The sequence below is a fragment of the Xyrauchen texanus genome, chromosome 44 (assembly GCF_025860055.1).
Source record: "Xyrauchen texanus isolate HMW12.3.18 chromosome 44, RBS_HiC_50CHRs, whole genome shotgun sequence".
In the NCBI taxonomy this organism is placed as follows: Eukaryota; Metazoa; Chordata; class Actinopteri; order Cypriniformes; family Catostomidae; genus Xyrauchen; species Xyrauchen texanus.
The window spans coordinates 32,894,844-32,917,556 of record NC_068319.1 but is presented as its reverse complement, the minus strand read 5'-3'; positions in this window follow the sequence as shown (position 1 = coordinate 32,917,556).

Genomic DNA, 22,713 nt, shown 5'->3' with positions numbered 1-22,713 from the left:
ATATGTATTATTCCATGAAAGGGGTTTTCAAATGGGTCCACCGAAAAATGTATTAACTGAATTTGCCTTAAGTTTGAAAGCAACATTTGCACTAAAAAAACATTTTCATTTGATAACCCCAAAGTGCAGTAATCGAGTGATTTTGAGTGTAGTAAAACAATGTTCTAATGTGAATGAGAGGCATAAACAGCCAATTTTATGAAGTAAAAAGAAATTACACTAGTGTGGATGTGTCATTAAGAGTTGAATGTTGAGGAAGTGTGTTGGTTAGTTTTAATGTAATTGATCATTACACTGGGACAGATAGATGTCTGGATCTGAATGAGCTGGAAGTGTGTGTGAAAACAAATAGATTACTGCAATACTGACAACGTTCATCTATTCAGAAGATCTCTTTGACTTCTCAGCTGATATATTTCATATAGTGTTCAGTGTAATCTAATTACAAATTAATTAATTCAATTAAATTGTATTTGTATAGCGCCTTTCACAACACACATCGTTTCAAAGCAGCTTTACAGAAGATCAGGTATTAACAGAAGATAAAACTGTAATGTGTAATTTTATAAAATATGATTAAGCGTGTAAAAAAAAATAAGCAATTAAATAAGAATTGTATTAATCCCAGTGAGCTAGCCGCAGGCGACTGTGGCAAGGAACACAAAACTCCTTAAGATGTTGATTAGATCTTTCTTTTCTCCATGTATATGCTTCCCCTGGGAGATATTATCAGGAATCGTGGAATAAGTTTCCACTGCTATGCTGACGATACACAACTTTATATTTCTTCAAAACCTGATGAGATTTCACAACTCTCAAAATTAGCAGAGTGCATCAATGAAATAAAAGATTGGATGGCCAGAAATTTCCTTCTACTCAATTCTGACAAAACAGAGGTTCTAATTATTGGACCAAAAAACTCTAAAAATAAGCCACTAAAATATAATTTGACTCTAGATGGATGTACTGTTACGTCATCTTCAACAGCGAAGAACTTAGGTGTTATATTTGATACCAATCTGTCCTTTGAAAATCAAATTACAAATGTTTGTAGAATTATTTGTTGGCAATTATTAGTCTATGCATTCCATTTCAAGATTGCAGTCCATCAATAGACCGAGGTGATGCAGGCAGAGATCAGGGATGTGAAACGCAGTTCAACCTGGCTGGTAATTTCGGTGAGGTTCGGTGTGGTCCATCCTAAATCCAAGGTTCAGACAAAGGCATATGAAGTGTCCCATGTCTTATGGTTGGAGTTGGCATCAGTTCATCCTCTGAAGTCCATCATAATAGACTGAAGTGATGTTTGGCTGGCACCAGCTGCATCAGCTAACCTTAAAGATAATGGACACTAACATATACACTCAATAATGAAACAGGAACAGTATTCTTATTACAACTACATCACAGCACAGAGTTAGGCTAAATCAATATATAAAAACTTTTAATGGAATATAGAACACAAATGTGTCTTTGCTGATAACACTCACACCTGCCTTTACAAACAATCCTTCAGATCCTTCACTTGCCAGCAGCAGTTACTTCTGCTTTTCCAGTGAAAACAGTTGGGATACAACTGTAACCTTGGTTCCCTGAAAAGAGGGAAGGAGATGTTGCGTCAATTGCTGATGCTATGAGATAACTCCACCCAGTAGTGTCAACCTCTGCTGACGCTATATTTGTGTACCATCACGCCATGCTACTGATTATGTGCACAAGCTGTGTTCACTCGCCATACGGGTAGTGTAGAAACACAACATAAGGCCATCTTCATATGTCAAGAGGAAGATAGGGGCTAAAAGAAACCACATTTGATTTAGTAATGAACAATGCTGATAATTATTAAGCATCAAAGCAAGGTACATTATATTACAGGACATGAAATGAACTGCAGTGTGAAAGAAATAGGACAGTCACAGTTCCTGTGACCAGCACAGGAAACAATGTTACTAGCCAGCAGGGTAACAACCATAAAATAGTGTTGTTATTTTTTTATAACACCAGATAGGGAAAACACAGTCATAGACTATGATAACATATACAGTACAACGAAGTAGCATTGAGAATTCAACCTGCCTTCACAGCAAGAACCTGGGAAGAGAGGGAGACATCCAAGTTATAAAACCTGACAAAGATGTTAGGGGAACCCAGCCTGCTGCCAGATACATGTCCTAAAAAGACACACCATTCACCCACACCCTGGAGCAAGCCATGCCCCTGATCAAGTGAGCCCTTACCCCTATGGGACCTTGCATGTCTTGTGAACTGTAAAAAAGAGCAATTATCCATACAAAGAGTCTCTGCTTGGAGATGGTCAAACCTTTTGAACGGCCTCCAAATTAAATAAAGAACTGCTATCGGTCTGAACTGATGCTGGGCAAAGCTGAAATAATGTGTTGTAAAGATGCAAAGAATGTGCTTCTCTTCTGACCCAAATGGAGGAGGAGAGAAAGCAAGGTTACCATCTGAGTTCTAAAGGGATTGGTCAATACCATAGCAACATAATCCTGTCTAGGCTTAATAAAAGCCAGGCCCAAATTCCAAACAGGTATCAAGGATTGAAAGGGCCTGAAAATCACCAGCATGCTTCACTGATGTTAAGGTGAGCAGTAGCGCAGTCTTTAGAGAACATGCACATCCACCGACTCGTGGTTCAAACGGAGAACCCATATGCGCATTTAACACAAGCACTAAGTCCCACACCTGGACAGAAGCGAGGTGAGAAGGCTTCAACCATCTTGCCCACCTCAGAAACTTACTGAATATGTAGTGCTGACCCAAAGGTAAGCCACCCAAAGGAGCATGGTTTGTCACTATGGGTTCAAATGTAAATGGCCTTGTTATAGCACCACCTTGTGGCCAATTTTAATAAATCTTGGTACACAGCCTCATTCTAATACTGTCTACAAAAATCTCAAGTTTTATAACGGTCGGCCATTAACATTTGATGTTATTAGTTGCTGAAAATTGATTGGCTGCTGGCGGCCATGTTTTTTTTATTTGTCCGAATGATATTGTAGGATATGTTAGCCTTTGGCCCCTACAAGATGCATATACATTTTCAACTTCATTGATTATATGGTTGCAGAGTTATGAGCGTTTTTTTTTTTTTTTGTAGCACCCCCTATAGTCTAAATGTTTCTCGACTTTGCATGCACTCTCAAAATGTCCTGTTGTCTATGTGTATCCAGTTTCGCAAATTTTGGCCTTTCCATTTGGTAGATATTGGTAATACGTGCAAAATGGACGATGCCTGACCAATTTGTTGGCTTATATCTTCGTAATGCTTTAACAAATCAAAATTCTTTTGATATGTAGATTTTCTACAATTGTTATCCATGTTGGCACTAACAATGTCCAGCTTCGCCAGTCGGAGATCACTAAAGATAATGTTAAAGAGGTGTGCAAATTTGCAAAAACGATGTCAGACACTGTAATATGCTCTGGTCCCCTCCCTGCTCATCATGGTGACGAGGTTTATAGTAGATTAGTGTCACTGAATGGCTGGATGTCTGAGTGGTGTCTGAAGAATAAAATAGGATTTATAGACAATTTAGATGAGTTTTTGGGGTAGACCTGACCTGCTAAAGAGAGACGGACTCCATCCCTCCAGGGAAGGTGCCGCTCTCCTATCTAGTAATTTGGCTCATAGTCTTAATAATGATAGTAATTGACTAATTGGGGCCCAGGTCAGGAAGCAGACAAACTGGTTAATCCGAACGTCTGCTAGCTGCCTTGAGATGTCACACAGGACTCATACGTCAGGACTCGAATGCTGTTCATAGATTTCAGCTCAGCATTCAACACAATCATTCCCCAGCACTTGATTGGAAAGCTGAACCTACTGGGCCTGGACACCTTCCTCTGCAACTGGATCCTGGACTTCCTGACTGGGAGACCTCAGTCAGTCCGGATCGGGAACAGCATCACCACCACCACACTGAGCACTGGGGCCCCCCAGGGCTGTGTGCTCAGTCCACTGCTGTTCACTCTGCTGACTCACAACTGTGCAGCAATGCACAGCTCGAACCACATCATCAAGTTCGGCGATGACAAGACCGTGGTGGGTCTCATCAGCAAGAACGACGTGTCAGCACACAGAGAGGAGGTGCAGCGGCTGACGGACTGGTGTAGAGCGAACAACCTGTCCCTGAATGTCGACAAAACAAAAGAGATGGTTGTTGACTTTAGGAGAGCACAAGGTGAACACACTCCGCTGAACATCGACGGTTCCTATGTGGAGATCGTCAAGAGCACCAAATTCCTTGGTGTTCACCTGGTGAAGAACCTCACCTGGTCCCTCAACACCAGCTCTATCACCAAGAAAGCCCAGCAGCGTCTCTACTTTCTTCAAAGGCTGAGGAAAGAACATCTCCCACCCCCCATCCTCACTACATTCTATAGAGGGACTATTGAGAGCATCCTGAGCAGCTGCATCACTGCCTGCTTTGGGACTTGCACCGTTTCGGACCGCAAAGCCCTGCAGAGGATAGTGAGGACAGCTGAGAAGATCATTGGGGTCTCTCTTCCCTCCATCAAAGACATTTACAAAAACACTGTATCCATAGAAGCAACCAGCATTGTGGACGACCCCACACACCCCTCACACAAACTCTTTATCCTCCTGCCGTCTGGCAAGAGGTACCGAAGCATTCGGGCCCTCACGGCCAGACTGTGTAACAGCTTCTTCCCCCAAGCCATCAGACTCCTCAATACTCAGAGACTGGTTTGACACACACACACACACGTGTCCTGAGTTGCACTTTAATTATTGTCACTTTATAACTGTCTGCTACCTAAATAACTGCTATGTGCATAGAACACTATCTTATAGTATGTTATGTTTACGTTTTTAGAAACTGTCATCTTTTTGCACTACTGTGTACTGGTCGGCGCTGCACTGTGTCTATTGTCCTGTTCATTGTCAGAAATGTGTTGTACTGTCCCGTACTTTTTACACGTGCACTTTATATAGGTATTTTATATAGGTATTTTATTTCGTTGTGTATTCTCATGTGGTCCTGTGTTGGTCCTTTGTTGTTTTTATGTAGCCCCATGGTCCTGGAGGAACGTTGTCTCGTTTTGCTGTGTACTGTACTAACTGTATATGGTTGAAACGATAATAAAAACCACTTGACTTGACTTGACTTGAGGTCACATAAACTACAACACATAGAGACTGTATCACCTAGATATCTCACAGAGACTGTGTCTGTTCCCCGAACTACGAAACACAATACCCTCACTAAATCATTTAGAAAAAATTTGATTAAGGTCAAACTTGAACAAAACAAACTAATTAAAAATACACATCATAAAAAAATAGGGCTTCTAAACATTAGATCTCTTTCTACCAAAGCACCAATTGTCAATGAAATGATTACAGATCATAGATTGGATACGCTCTGTTTGACTGAAACCTGGCTTAAACCGGATGAATATATTAGTTTAAATGAATCTACTCCCCCAGGTTATTGTAATAAACATGAGCCTCATCTGAAGGGTCGAGGAGGAGGTGTTGCTACAGTTTACAGTGAAGTTTTTGGTGTTACTCAGAGGACAGGTTATAAATGTAAGTCTTTTGAACTAATAATGCTTTTGAAAAAATTTAAATGCAGTCTTCTCTAGCACCCTTGATATTGTCGCCCCTGATGATCACACTCATGCTCTCAAGAGAGCAGCTCAGAAAATGGAGCGCATGTGGAAAAATACAAAATTAGAAGTATTTCATGGTGCATGGAAGGATCGTGTCTGTAGCTACTTTAGCATATTTTAGTAAACTCATAGAAAATAACACAACAATCCTAGATGTTTATTCAGTACTGTGGCTAAATTGGTTAGAAATAAAGCCTCAACGGAACCAGATATTACAACACAGCTCAAGAGTAATGACTTCATGAATTTCTTTACAGATAAAATTGAAATAATCAGAAATAAAATTGGAATTATGCAATCATCTGTCATAGCACCTCAGAAAACAGTGCCTAATAATTTTCCTCACGTGCAACTTCAATCTTTCTCTGTCATAGGTCATGAAGAGCAAACAAAGTTATTGAAACATCAAAAGCCACAACTTGTTTGTTAGATCCTATACCAACTAAGCTCTTAAAAGAGGTATCTCAGAACCTCTTCTTAACTCCTCGCTATGCTTAGAACATTTCCAAAGAAACTTTAAAATGGCAATTATCAAACCGCTTATTAAGAAGCCACAACTTGATCCTGGAGGACTTGCTAATTATAGACCAATTTCAAATCTACCGTTTATGTCAAAAATACTAGAAAAGGTAGTATCCTTCCAAATATGTTCATTTCTACAGAGATATAGTATATATGAAGAATTTCAATCAGTATTTAGGCCTCATCACAGTACAGAGACTGCACTTATCAGAGTTACAATTGACTTGCTCTTATCATCTGATCACGGCTGCATTTCTCTTCTAGTGTTTTTAGATCTTAGTGCTGCATTCGACACGATAGATCACAACATTCTCTTGAATAGGCTGGAGAATTATGTTGGAATTTGTGGAGTTGCATTAGCATGGTTTAGGTCATATGTAGCAGACCGCTACCACTTTGTCTATGTAAATGAGGAATTGTCAAACCAAACAAAAGTAAAATATGGAGTGCCACAGGGATCCGTTTTAGGGCCTCTGCTTTTCTCCATGTATATGCTTCCCCTGGGAGATATTATCAGGAATCGTGGAATAAGTTTCCACTGCTATGCTGATGATACACAACTTTATATTTCTTCAAAACCTGATGAGATTTCACAACTCTCAAAATTAGCAGAGTGTATCAATGAAATAAAAGATTGGATGGCCAGAAATTTCCTTCTACTCAATTCTGACAAAACAGAGGTTCTAATTATTGGACCAAAAAACTCTAAAAATAAGCCACTAAAATATAATTTGACTCTAGATGGCTGTACTGTTACGTCATCTTCAACAGCGAAGAACTTAGGTGTTATATTTGATACCAATCTGTCCTTTGAAAATCAAATTACAAATGTTTGAAGAACAGCATTCTTCCACCTAAGAAATATTGCTAAATTAAGGCATATGCTCTCTGTTGCTGATGCCGTTCATGACCTCAAGACTAGATTATTGTAATGCATTACTGGGAGGATGTCCAGCAAGATCAATAAATAAACTTCAATTGGTTCAAAATGCAGCAGCCAGAGTGCTAACAAGAACCAAGAAATATGATCAAATTAGCCCAATTTTATCATCGTTACATTGGCTACCTGTTAAATTCCGTATTAATTTTAAAATTCTGTTAACTACATACAAAGCTTTGAATGGTCTAGCTCCGCAGTACTTAAGTGATCTTCTGTCACGCTATAATCCAACACGTTGTTAGGGGGATAACAGTTGTGACCCGGACCAGATATGGAGAAAGAAGACCAGGAGTCGAGAAGTTCAATTAAAGAATCAAAAATTTACTGAAGTATAGTCTGCAGTGAAATTGGTAGAGCCAGCGGCAAAGTTTCACGAGGAGATAGAAAGCCAACTCGTACCTTACACAAAATCTTACATCAATTATACCATTTGCAAGGACGTACATTCCATTATTTTACTCCCGATTGGCTAGAAGACCATAAAGTCACAACATATAGACAGCTATGCGGCCTATCAACATTAATCAGCGCACTTGTCGTCCGAGCCCGAGATTTACATCTGAAGTGACCTCGCAGATGGTCGCGGGGCATCTTCGAGTCAGCCTGGTGTGCGTCCCTGGGTTCAAAACCTGGGTAGAAGGTCAAACACACACACAAAACACTGACGAACGACAGTTCTTCTCTGGGCACAAGAGAGCCAGAGCACAACGTTATCAGGCCATTTAAACCAAAACAGAGAGATAAAATATTCACTCCTCGGGCAGAGGAGAGGGGTAGAAATAACATACATTTCTTCCCTAAAGAAATAATAAGAGAAAATCACACTTCTACTATTCAGGTATTATTACATAGGAATTTAAACCATATAATTAGTCATGGAAAGGTAACAATCAAACACAGAATACATCTGGAACCTATGTTTAACGCATTCTCATGGGCTGGAGAGCATCACAGATAAGCTTATCCCCAAAAGACCTTCAGCCTACGTGCAGGACAGAGAGAAAGACTCTGGAATGTTCCTAAAAGAGACTAGTTAGCATTCAACACACATATAATTCAAAGTATATTTCAGTTATGCATAAGAAAATAGAATTGATTATGTGATCATGCATATAGTTAATTCATCACTTTATTAAAGAAGTTAAGCAACAGAATACAGATAGATATTGATATAAAAGGATATATATATATATATATATATATATATATATATATATATATATATATATGTATTGATATATCTGAAGAGACAAGGGATTTTGACCCTCACCCTTCAGTCCCCCGTTTTTGACCAATGTGGGGTCCAATACGCCACGTCTGGTCTACCAAGTGAGGTCACTACGGAAGGTGGAGTGGTAACGCATGCTTCCCTGACGGGTCACACTTGTCTCTTCGCCTCAGGACATGCTGGATACTAAAAATTCCCAGTCCCCACGCGAAGGCTCTCCCACCTTCCACTCACAACAGGGCATGGATATTATCCTTCTTAAGTTTCTCTTTCAAGCGTGTCGTCAGTTTTCTCAGTCGGTTCTCCTGCTCGGAAGGGTTCAAGTTACTGCAAGCAGACCTGCATACATAAGAAAAACAGAAACGAACACACATCCACACACACAGACAGAGGACACCCACTCCCAAAAGAGCTCCAAAAGCATATAACACATATTTAACAGCTCCCATGACCAAATCCTCTGACGCAGCCACAAACTCCTCCCAAGCTTCCTCCACATATTCCTCCACTGTTTTCGTCATGTCAGTAAATATTGCTCCAACCGAAAAAGCCAAAACCAATGCTACTGCTATAGAAGACGGAGGTTCCGAATCAGTATACCATGGAGTGCCCTTAGATTTAAGCCATACAGAATTCAAATACTCATAACCTGCAAATGGATCATTAGTTTTTATCTGTTCCAGAAATGCAGTGATAAATAAATATTTGCGCCTTCAACCGAGGAAAATATTCAGTCTTCTGCTTCAACTCTGCAACACAAAGAGACAGCTCTGCTTCGTTAGCTTTATTACTCTTATCAACTGGACGCCATGCAGGACCCATGGGGTGTGTCAACCTGTGTTTAGCACAGTCCTCTGATGGAGTCTTAGACTCTAGATCTCTGATTTCCTGTACTGAAGGAATTGGACTCAGAAATTGTCTAAATTTTTTTGCCCTGTCAAACCACTCATCTCCAATAGATACATCGGACAACTGAGGCCACATCCTCACCTGAAATGATTTATAATTGTCCCACAACAGCTCCTCATACTTTAAAAGTACCAGGCTAGTCTTTGCTCGAGTGTACATCACTTCAATATTCAGTTTAAACACTTGCAAGTGCATCCATGCTGTCACATTATAAGCCATCGATGTAGGATTATAACATTTATCTTCAAGGTAATCATGCAAGTGATCCATGTTGAAAACAGTTCTGTTAGCAAGGTTCCTAGCAAACTCATACTGGTGCAACACATCAGAAAACCTAGCCCAAGTGTAACCTGACTTAACAAAAGAAACATTACACACCTCCCAGGGTATCTCCATCATCTTCACACCGGTGAGCTTCTCAGAAATTTCTCTACATTTATCAACATCTCCAGGAGGAAACATCTTAACAAACCACTGTTGAATTTCTTTACCTAAACAACGCTCAACGTGTGCAGTCTCCTTCCAAGGGTCATCGAATCTAGTGTACCTGGGCCAAGAGAGGGACAAAGCATTAATAACAGGCAAACCATTTTTACTGCCATTCAGATCGAACTTGTCCTTGTCAGTTTTATCTATCCGTCCTAACCTATCACAGACTGCACCGTAAGCCCTATTAGTGTCCCATCGGATCATGTGGCATTTAGTTGGGACTAACACTCCCCATCTCATCAAATCCTTATCATTTATTGCTGTTATATATAGCTTTGGGCTACATCTTTAACGACTTTGTTGTAACCAAGTTCATTCTTAGCTTTGGGAAGATAGTATGACATGATGTGGCGAGGATCAGGAGCACTTGGGTATAACGGAAGTTTCACTGCTTTTCCACCTAAAATCATGTGGGAGTCATTCACATCTGCTACCTGACGCCTCCTTCGTTCTGCTCTACTCTCACCTTTTCTAGATTTTAACAAATATCGATTAACCATATCCATTCGTATAGAGCATGCACTCATGTTTTCACGAGCTATGTGGTCAGGGATCCAGCTCATTGAACTGAAATCTCCTTCAAACAGGTCAACGCCTCCACTCCTCATCCACCGACCTTTTTGCATAATGAGGGTAGTATCGGGATAATTTGGGGAGTGACCAAGCCAATAGGTCACTGTCTCATTTCTGTCCAGATGATAACAACGATCATTTACCTTTTGGTACATGGTCGGAATTAAATTTAGACCCTCAGTTGAATTTAGACATGGGTATTGTACCCATGATGGACAGTTATTGATCTCCTCACAATCCCAATGAGTTGAAAACGCATGGAATCTCCCTGTCCAAATTTAAATTTGAATCCACATCAAAAATGATAAAGCGATCAGCATTAAAAATACCAACGAGAGCGGAAGTACCAATCGGATGAAAGCTCGTTTCACTTTCAGTCGTCTCTCACTACGCACTTCTTCTTGAAGAATTAGCAGCTTCAGTATGTTGTCGGATTCAGCCATCTGTAATGATAAAATATTTGTTCTAGAATTCTAGAATTTTAACATACACGACAGACATTTAATGATCCCGAGGTAGTAAGTTGTTACACTTTTCAAGTGGTTTCACCTGTGACCAATGTCTCCATAGGGTACCCAAAACCCCCCTGTCCAGTAGAACAGAGGTGTTAGTGGTCAATACCACCTGATAAGGCCCATCAAATTTTGGACCTAAGGGGGAAACTATCTCCCGCTTTAACATTACATTGTCACCTATTTCAGGCAAAGCAGGCATGTCTTTTTGCTCAACATTATCTCGATCTGCTTGTCGTGTGCTAACACTAACCCGTGTGTCTCGCAGACTGTCATCCAAAGCTTTCAGATAATTTTGTAAAGCGTCTTTCAAAGGCCCGGATGGTCCCTCATGTTGCAAGGGGGCATCCCAGGGCAGCCGCATGTAGCGACCTGTCATTACCTCAAAAGGGCTGAGCTGTGTAGTCTTGTTAGGGCTGGCTCTCATGCTTAACAAAATCGCTGGGACAGCCGCATGCCACCCTTTCCCCACTCCAACAATCTCTTTCTCAATGAAGTTTTAAGCGTGACGATTAGTGCGTTCAATAGATCCGCTAGATTGGGGCCTAAATGGAATGTGAAAGTGTTGCCTCACCCCCATCAATTTCATGACATTTTTCATCACCTTCCTAGTAAAATGTGTACCCTGATCTGAATCAATTTGTAAGGGCAAATCCCATCTTGGGAAAACTTCATTCAACATAATCTTGGCGGTTGCATCTGCGGTGCAGTTTCTCAGTGGAAATGCCTCAACCCATCTGGAAAACAGATCAACAATCATTAGAATGTATGTAAAACCTCCACTAGGGGGCAGTGGACCTATGAAATCAATTTGGAGGTGTGTCCACGGCCCTTGAGGTCGAGGGGCATGTCCTAAGGGAATTTTCAGCTTAGAAGAATTAACCTTAAGGCATACTAGACATCTCTTACAAAAATCATTGCAAGAAGCCCTCAGTCGGGGCCAACCACCAGGTTTTGGAAATCATTGCATGTAGTTTTTCAGGACCTGCATGTGCCAAACCATGATCCAAAGACATTAGTTCAGTTCTAGCAGAAACAGGACAAACAAAACGCTCATTAAATTTCCACAGTCCTTCTGCATTTTTCTGAGCTCCTAATTTTGTCCATTGTTCTATCTCTTCAGGGTCATCCTCATCATAGAGTTTAAAAAGGTCTCTGGGGGTCTCACTCTCCTGAGGAGCAAGAGCCATAACACTCACGCAAGTCTCAGTCCGTGTTGCAGCCTCTCTGGCAGCTGTGTCAGCAGCTCGGTTTCCTGTGGCCTCAGGAGAATTGTCCGTTGCATGTCCAGTGACTTTGATAACTGCTCCTGTTGCAGGAAGATCACAGGCATTCATAAGTTCATTTACCTGCTGTTGATGAGAGATCGGCAGACCGGCAGTGGTTAGAAATCCTCTGCGTCTCCACACAGGGCCGAAGTCATGAACAGCAGCATATGCATAACGGCTGTCAGTGTAAACATTGACTCGTTTCCCCTGGCCATACTGCAATGCTCGTGTCAATGCGACCAGCTCGGCCACTTGAGCCCCTCCTCCTGAAAGAGAACCACAGTCAACAGTTTCACCATGTTCATTTACAACAGCCCAGCCAGTGAAGCGTTTTCCCTATTCATGACAGCTGGAACCATCCACGAACAACTTCATAGCATCAGAAAGTGGTTCAGATTGACGAGGGCTCTGGCTGTCTGTCTCGATCAGTCGGGCATAGTTGTGTGCAGTTCCTTCTTCTGGAAGTAAGGAGGCAGGGTTGATAGCAGTTTCAATGTCAATATTTATATCCACATTTTTACTCAAGAGAGTGGCCTCCCATTTAGCTCATCTTTGATTAGAGATAGAGCCTAAACAAGTGTTTGTTAACAATTTCAGAATCTGGTGTCTAGTGTGCAGTATCACCTTCTGATGAGTCACAATGTCCTCGGTAATCTTTACAGCCCACTCTGCACAGTCGCAAATCAACAGGCACGGATGCTGTCCTGCCATTGAAACAGGAATAGGAGCAGAATAATATCCTACCATCCCATAGGAGTTTCTTCCTGGAACCCTTTGACCCAGGGCCGCTGAATAGGATCGAGTTCCCACCCATGTCCATAGATGGAACGGCCTGCTGGCATCGGCATGACGTAATGCTGGGGAGGAAGCAAGAGTTTCTTTGATACTCACAAACGCCTCCTCCATCTCCTCAGTCCAGTCGATCAGCTCCGATCCAGGTTTTCCTCCTTTCAGCCTCTGTGAGTGGTTTAGAAAGTTCAGTGTATTCAGAAACATACTGGTGGCAGTAATTCAAAAGACCCATTACTTGCCTTAGACCAGTAACCGTGTTTGGTTTTGGAAGTTCAATGATAGCTTTAACTCGTTCAGGAGTGATGCGTCTGCCGTGCACACCCACAATTTGCCCCAAATAAGTCACTTCAGGCAGTGCTAGCTGTGCTTTCTTCAAGTTCACTTTGAATCCCCGTTTTGGAGGGCATTCAAAACAGTCTGTACAGCAGTCAAATGTTTGAACTTGGTTGGACTAGCAATTAAAATGTCATCCACATATTGTAGGACAACAGATCCGTCATATTCAACTTGTTTTCTTACCGGATCGATGAAGGATGCTAGTACCTGATGAAACAGTGTGGGTGAGTTGCAGAAACCTTGTGGCAAACGACTCCATGTCCATTGGCGACCCCTGCTGGTGAAAGCAAATCTGCCTTGGTCCTCCTTGGCTAGGGACAAGTCCAAAACCGTTAGAAATGTCTAAAGCAGTAAAAAGACAATGTTCAGATCCTATCTCGTGTAGGATAGTTGTGGGGTTGGCCACCAGAGGGTGCATTTTCTCAGACACTGAATTCAGAGAAGTGTAATCAATGGTCAACGCCAGCTCCCATCTGGCTTTTGACAGGCCACATGGGAGAGTTAGTGGGAGAGGAGCAGGGAATCACAATCCCCCGTTTGCATAGTTCATCTACAACAGTGTCAGCTCCCTCTCGAGCCTCATTTTTCAAAGGATATTGTCTTCTGGCTTCATGCAAAGGACCTGGGATGCTCAGTGGCTGAATCTGTGCTAAACCACAATCATATTTATCTTTTGCCCATACATCAGGAAATTTGGAAATTATAAACTTCCACTCAGGGCGAGTTTCAGTTAGACTAGCAGGTTCAGCCACATCTCTGCTCATGGTGGGGGCCACTCTGAGATAAGCGAATTGTTTCATTGCAGCCAAGCACTAGCTTATCTTGAGAAAGCAAAACATCAGCTTCGAGTTTTTCAGAATGTCAACACCAATTAGAGTCCCTACAGTATTTTTCCCTACCCAAAATTCAGTCCAATAGACTTTTTCAGAGTTAGAAATGGTTAGAGGGATAGGAACAGATTTATGATATACATTTGTGCCATTTAGACCTTCTATAGACAAAGTTTCAGAAGTGATCTCAAGATCGAGATCTGTAATTGATACAGTCGCACCCGTGTCAATCAAAATAAGGCATTGCCGGCCTCCTAACAACGCATGTATGAATGGGCGGGTGTCTGCATAATTACATGAACCGGAGGCCGCTGACCCCTATTCGTCCCCTATCAGCTGCCTCAGCTTTTTGAGCTCAGCTGTAGTCAGAGAGTTAAGCTTCGAGCATCACTGTTGACAGAAACATCATTTTTAGGACCTTCCTTTTTCTCATTTCTGTGATTTTTTGTTTACCACTATGACAATGTCTAGCAATGTGGCCCTCTCTGTTACAATTTCTGCATCTGGCAACAGGCTTGGTACAATCTCTAGAGGTATGACCTCTCGTCACAATTATAGCAGGTTATGTTATTGCGGGACTCATTTCCACTTCAACTGACACAGCAGATACTTTACCCACATTAACATCATCATCACGTGTTTGCAAACGGCTCCAGCTTGCAGAGCACCAACGAAGCAAATCCTCCCAATATCTGATGTCAATGGCACTGTTCAACAACATGTCTCGTGTATTGTTTATTCAATCCGCCTGTAGCGGATTCTATCACTATGGCAGAATCAAGATCTTCTGCGTTGTTGTTTGCAGCACAGTACGTTTCATAGGCTATGCGAAAGCTCAATGTATTCTAAGGGTTTTCGCCAGCCCTCTGTTTAATCTGTGTCACACTGGTCCAGGAAAAGACCCCCGACCCAAAATATCTTTCACGCCAGAACTTGTAATCTGAGTAAGCTTCACAAAACTCAGGCCAATCTGTGGGGACTCTGGGGTGGAAAGGAGCAATCTGAACCGCCCTTAATTTGCTGGTGGGAACCAAACCCTCAACCAAAGACTGTATATCTGCCATCCCCAGATTCTGTTGCCTAGCAACGGCCTCTAGCCTGTCCCATAGAATTTTGTTTGGGTTATACAACTTAAAAGGTTCCAACCCTGCAAGCAAACTGTTTTTCTCAGCCACTGTGAGTCTGACCCATTGACCATCCTCCCAGCCAGCACCCATCTCAGTATTCAATCCTCCCCAAGCCTGATGTCGGATTGGGGCGGCGAATGCCGTTTAGACATTTCTCTGGGGGACAAGTTAAGATTTCCGACCCCCGGTTTTTGCTTAATCTGCTTTGCTTGCACGGCAGGAATCTCCGAAATGTCATAAGGTGGGGGGCGCGAAACAGCCACATTCAACAATCCGTGTGCCTCAGCATATGGCCCATCGTTCTGATTATCAGTCTGATCAGCAGCGCTGAAAGCAGCAGCTGCCTGAGCAGTCTGAGAAGAGAAGGTGGGGGCCAATGGAGCACGGGGAACTGTCTCATTTTTCACAGCATTTTCTGCCTTCTCACAAACAGCCTCGAAACCCCTACTCAAACTACACAGATCACAGCCGACTTCCTGCCCAATAATTTTTGCCACTCTATCACGCTGGGCAATCAAACTAGACCATCCGTCCATCATATTTGGAATTGCCTCTTCATGGCTTAAAGGTATACCACCCAGTTTACAAATCCATGAATAGGCAAACACGGATAGATATTTGGCCCTATCAGCGTCTTTTTTTTTGTTCTGCAGCCAGTCAATCTGCTGCATGACGTCCCAATCAGAATCAAACCCCTGACTGACCATTTTCTTAATGAGCTGTGCACATTTCTATTTTTTGAGCTCGTCAGAGCAGAGCTGTTTACAGCGTGTGCCCTCCTCGTTTTGGTCAGAACTACTCAGAAAATTCCCTTTATTAGTCATTTTTCTTGGTCACAGTTGAAAATCAATACCGAAAAGATTTTAGCAGCAAATATTTTACGCGGATAAATTAACTATAGCAGCAACAATACTGGATTTCTACACAATACACCACAAAGTATTCTTCACAAACATCCTGGTCACATATACTGATCCATACCAATTCGGGTCATAATTTATTTATTTACTTGGGACCGCTCCTGATGCATCCCTGGCAAAACAATCCCTATTGTATTTTATTTTATTTTATACCTAATATCTGAATCCCTAACTGCCTGATTCACTAAGCTCGGGTACCCCTATCTGAGGTGGAACAGATTGAGCAGGTTTACGGTGCCACTGGACCTCCCATCCAGGGACGCACTCTGCCGGGGTGGTGCTACACCAATGCCCACCTGGGCCCCCACAGAGCACGCTTCACTTGCGCTGTTTGCTGTTTTAACCCTTAACAGCTCTCTCAGCTGACTTCTTATACTTTCAATAGTATAATTAAATTACTCTTCACTCGCCTCGTCGGAGTGAAGCTCTCCCGCTCCCCTTCAAAATCTCTTCCAGTCAGACAGCCCTAACAATTAATAAAAGCTTCCTACCTTGTTTGCTGATTTGCCAGATATGTCACCACGGAGTGATTGCCCGCATTCTCCACCAAACTGTTAGGGGTATAACAGTTGTGACCCGGACCAGATATGGAGAAAGAAGACCAGGAGTCGAGAAGTTCAATTAAAGAATCAAAAATTTACTGAAGTATAGTCTGCAGTGAAATTGGTAGAGCCAGCGGCAAAGTCTCACGAGGAGATCGAAAGCCAACTCGTACCTTACACAAAATCTTACATCAATTATACCATTTGCAAGGACGTACATTCCATTATTTTACTCCCGATTGGCTAAAAGACCATAAAGTCACAACATATAGACAGCTATGCGGCCTATCAACATTAATCAGCGCACTTGTCGTCCGAGCCCGAGATTTACATCTGAAGTGACCTTGCAGATGGTCGTGGGGCGTCTTCGAGTTGGCCTGGTGTGCATCCCTGGGTTCAAAACCTGGGTAGAAGGTCAAACGCACACACAAAACACTGATCGAATCGACAGTTCTTCTCTGGGCACAAGAGAGCCAGAGCACAACGTTATCAGGCCATTTAAACCAAAACAGAGAGATAAAATATTCACTCCTCGGGCAGAGGAGAGGGGTAGAAATAACATACATTTCTTCCCTAATGAAATAATAAGAGAAAATCACACTTCTACTATTCAGGTATTATTACATAGGAATTTAAACCATATAATTAGTCATGGAAAGGTAACAATCAAACACAGAATACATCTGGAACCTATGTTTAACGCATTCTCATGGGCTGGAGAGCATCACAGATAAGCTTATCCCCAAAAGACCTTCAGCCTACGTGCAGGACAGAGAGAAAGATTCTGGAATGTTCCTAAAAGAGACTAGTTAGCATTCAACACACATATGATTCAAAGTATATTTCAGTTATGCATAAGAAAATAGAATTGATTATGTGATCATGCATATAGTTAATTCATCACTTTATTAAAGAAGTTAAGCAACAGAATACAGATAGATATTGATATAAAAGGATATATATATATATATATATATATATATATATATATATATATATATATATATATATATATATATATATATGTATTGATATATCTGAAGAGACAAGGGATTTTGACCCTCACCCTTCAACGTTCATTAAGATCGCAAAATTCTGGCCTGTTAATAGTTCCTAGAATATCAAAATCCACAAAAGGAGGTAGATCCTTTTCATACTTGGCTCCTAAACTATGGAATAGTCTTCCACACACAGGCATACACCTAATTTATCCTCCAACCAACAATTAGGCTGCTTTAGTTGGGCCTGCCGGAACCAGAAACACTGAGCAGGATCTCTAACTCTGCAATAAATTTAATGGTTTCCATGCTTACGTATATTATTTTATTTGTTTCCAAGTCTCAACCTCGGGACTCCTATCCTGAGGTCACCAGAAATGGCTGGATCCAGCTCCATTCCTGCTTTGTGTTGGACTCCACTGCTACATGTCACTGAATGATGATGACTAAATGCAGCCGGTGCCAGCCATACATCACTTCAGTCTATTATGATGGACTTCAGAGGATGAACTTATGCCAACTCCAACCTGCATCACCTCTGTCTATTGATGGACTACGATCTTGAAATGGAATGCATAGACTAACTATTGCCAACAAAAGCCTTCATCAGCCAATTAACAAGGACAATTGCATCTATGTGAACTTCTGCAATTAATCAAGATGGACTTCAGACATTGGTCATTAATCTTACAGATCAAACACAATCGATGTTTAAACACTGACCCTTAACACTTACTTTGTTTAATCATTTTAAACCATGATTTTAACTATACATAAGTAATATTGGCATTATATTAATGATGTTAGTCAGAGGGGAAATGGCCCCCACAGTGAGTCTGGTTTCTCCCAAGGTTATTTTTCTCCATTAATCTACATCTTATGGAGTTTTGTGTTCCTTGCCACAGTCGCCTACAGCTTGCTCACTGGGGTTATTAATACAATTTTATTTAATTTTTTTTTTTAAACATGATTAACAATCGTATTAATCTAATTACACCAGGCCTATTCAAATACATTTGCAAGGGGGCCAAACTAGGAAATTCCAAAATTTGTGAGGGCCGGGCGGACAAATTGATATCAGCTGAAGGAAATTAAAATATACTATATACTAAGGTACATTATATATTAAATAAAATAAGGTACATTATTCTTTTGGTTTCCTTTATTATTTCAACACATTCAAGTTGTATTGATTAGGCCTACATCAAAGTGCAAAACTGCAAATACTGAGACATATACACAGCTTTTACCCTTAAAACAGTAAACATAAGAAGTAATCAAATCAAAAATCAAACAATCAAAATAAAGCTGTCATAAGTGCAAAACTGCAACTGCAGTTTCAAGTATCAAATCTTATTTGGGGAAATAACATTCAAATATCCCTGAAGTATATCTTTCAGACAGTGAGTACACATTTTGAAACTAGAAAAAACATTTCAAGTGTACAGTAAGTACAAATCTGCTAACTATGTGCTGTAAACATACTCCTGATGAAAATTAACTAATAACAAGAATATTTTTTTCCTCATTTAGTTTACCTTATTTATCAGTGAGAGTATGTGACTCAGTGGGAGAAGTGACAACGATTTGCTTTTGCCATTTTAACATAATCTGGCTCATATGTGGTAAGTGCAATTCTCAGGCACTGGGATAACTTCTCATTGCTCAGGCAGCAACATGCCTTTGTTTTGATTGCATTCATATGAGAAAAGCTAGACTCGCACGTGTAGGTGGATCCAAACATTGTCAGTATCAGCACAGACACTTTCTTAATTGTGGGGTATTTAGCCTGGCTAATATGGTTACACCAAAAGTTGATTGGACCTTCAGACTGCAAGTGCAGTTTCAAAGCAAGCTGAAGACTGGATATCAATCATTTCTAGCTGAAGAGCACTCTCATCAATGTTAGGCATGAGCTCTTTAACTTTTGCAATGAAGTTTGAGTCATGGTTTATTGAGAATGGATCGCGAGTAAACTGCATAATCTCCATTGGGAGACTAAAGCCCTGAAATCTGTCACTGAAGTTTTCAGTCAGCTTTGTCATGAATTCAATCATAGTTGGCATGACTTGTGCCCCTGGCGTACTGCTCAAAAATGTACGAAGGTGTGTAAAGTGCATCAATTTGTTTGTGTTTAGGTCAGACACAAATACATTCAGCTTTGTTTTGAAAGCACACAATCTCTCAATCAAATCCGCAATACATTTCTCTCACCCCTGTAACTCTGAATTTAGTGAGTTTAAGTGTGCAAAAATGTCACAGAGGAAATTAACTTGTGTCATGAACTGTTCATCAAGCATGTGCTCCAAGAAATGAGCCGCTCGTTTGTGTTTACATGTGCGAAGGAAAGAAATAATCTCACTGCGGAGATCACAAAAACGATCCAAAACTTTTCCTTTACTGAGCCACCTGACATCGCAATGAGCCAGTAAGTCAGCGTGCTCAGAAGAAGTCTCATCGAGCAACAGACGGAAAAGACGATGCTGAAGGCTTGAAGTTGAGCGGATGAAGTTGACAATGCTTGTGACCTTGTCCATAGTGTTTTTTAATTCACCGCTGAGCTTCGCGCACAAGACAGACTCGTGAATAATACAGTGTAAAAACTGCATTTGAGGTGCCACAGCTGACAGCCTGGTTGCTAGTCCCTGCACTCTTCCAAGCATAGCTGGTTCTCCATCCGTTACTAGCAATTAAACCTTTTGTAAATCCAGTTTATGCTCACTGAAAAACGTGACAAAATTTTGAAACAGAACTTCACCTGTCGTATGTCCCGCCAGTGGAATGAGTCCCAGAAGCTCCTCACGAAAGCGAACTCCATCGTAAAATCTCACATAAACGCACATCTGGGCCACATCAGTTGTATCTGTCGATTCGTCAATAGCAATGGACATCAGCTCCGTTTTTTGGATGTTTTCCAGTAGTTTATCAAATACATCCTTTGCTAGTAGATCCACTCGACGAAGAGCTGAGGTGTCTGACAGTGGTACTTTTTTAATAGATGAGGACACGTGGTCTTTCATTTTTTGGTCAACAATCATTTCGTCAACAACCGCCAGCATGCAGTCTTTAATAGTCTCTGACTCGGTGAAGGGCCTCTTTTTTCTCGTGAGTATTATCCACGGCACTCGTAGAGAGGCAATGAAAGCTCTCTCTTGTTCGGTACAAAACCCGCCAATTGCACGCTGACTTTGCTCAAAAGAAGTTACCAGTCTGTCTATTCTACGTTGTCTCTCCACTGAGCCCTCTTGGTATTGCGCAGAAAAAGACGAATGTTTTGTAGTAAAATGTCTCTTCACATTATATTCTTTGGCCACAGCCACTGATTCGTTGCACAGTAAACACACAGGTCTATCGGTCCCTCGCTTGCTTGCCGTAGTTGGCACAGTAAATAAGTACTTCTCTGTCCATTCACTCGGAAACTTACGATTTTCGCTGTCAACTTTGCGGTTTGGCTTGGACAACGCCATGTTAGATGCATGTGTCATAGGCAGCGTGAGAACATGGAATCAGCGAGAATGAGTGTTTGTCACCATGGAGACGACCTGCTCCGCTCTAGAATATTTGCATGTACTATGTCTGTGCGCCGCGGCAGATTCATAGATTTTTTTTTTAGACTTTTTTTTATTTTAATTTTTTTAATCTGCCGTGGGCCAGAATAAATTTCAATCGGGCCAAATTTGCCCCCGGGCCGCTATTTGAATAGGCCTGAATTACACAATGATGATTCATCGACTTTATAGACATTACAGCTTTATCGTCTGTTAATGTCTGATCTTCTGTAAAGCTGCTTTGAAACGATGTGTGTTGTGAAAGGCGCTATACAAATAAAATTGACTTGACTTGATATCTTTTTTTAGGAGGGCGCATAGTACATAAACACCGATTTTTGTGCGAATGGGAAATACGGCCTACGAGGAGTTAAAAAAAGTATTTTTTTCGAATTATGCAAATTAGCGCGAACATTTTCATGACGGAAATGAAATTGGACTCAAGGATTCAGTGGAAAAAATTATTTTGATCATAGCCCTTCTGGTACCAGAGTTAAGACCACAAATGCAAAGGTGCCTATTATAGTGCCACCTAGTGTCCGAAGGGTCTGTGTGTGGATGCCTGAGTAGTGTGTGTGTGTGTGTGTGGGGGGTTCTGACCATCCCACCATGTTTGGTGTCTCTTCGACTTATGGTCTCTGATGCCCAGACACTTTTAGGGCAGAAAAAAAATAACAATAAGAATAAGAAAATCAGAACAAATACAATAGGGTTCCTGCACCCTTCGGGCTTGAACCCCTAATAAAAATCCTTACAATTACAATAGGTTTCTAGCCCCTCGGGCTTGAACCCCTAAATATAGTTGCAAGCAGCAATTAACGCGGTATAAGCGGTTTAAGGCCTTTAAGCACATGCGTAAAAAGGTATTACGTTTTATTTAGCAAGCATATAACCACCTAGATCATAGAATTAAAAGACAATTTACAGCCAATACAGACAATTTACTATGCAAATATATGGTTTTTAAAGCTTTTTAACAGTTATAGCGCCACCTATTGTCTAATCTCCATAAAAGTTTGTATGCTTCTTTAGAATTATATGTTGCATATTTTACATAAACGTGAATATTTAATGAATGATTTGATTGACAGCAGTGCTTCTTGAGGCACAGTTGGGCCTAACTAAGCACTTGAACCCCTAATAATAATACAAATCTTATTAATTACAATGGGTTTTAGTGCTAAGTGCTTGAACCCCTAATAATAACAGTCTTAACAATTACAATAGGGTTTCAGCGCTAAGTGTTTGAACACCTAATAATAATACAAATCTTATCAATTACAATAGGGTTTCAGCGCTAAGTGCTTGAACCCCCAATAATAACAATCTTAACAATTACAATAGGTTTTCAGCACTAAGCGACTGAACCTCTAATAATAAAAATCACAACAATTAATATAGGGATTCAGCGCTAAGTGCTTGAACCCCTAATAATAATAATACAAATCTTAACAATTACAATAGTGTTTCAGAGCTATGTGCTTGAACCTCTAATAAAAATCTTAACAATTGCAATAGTATTTT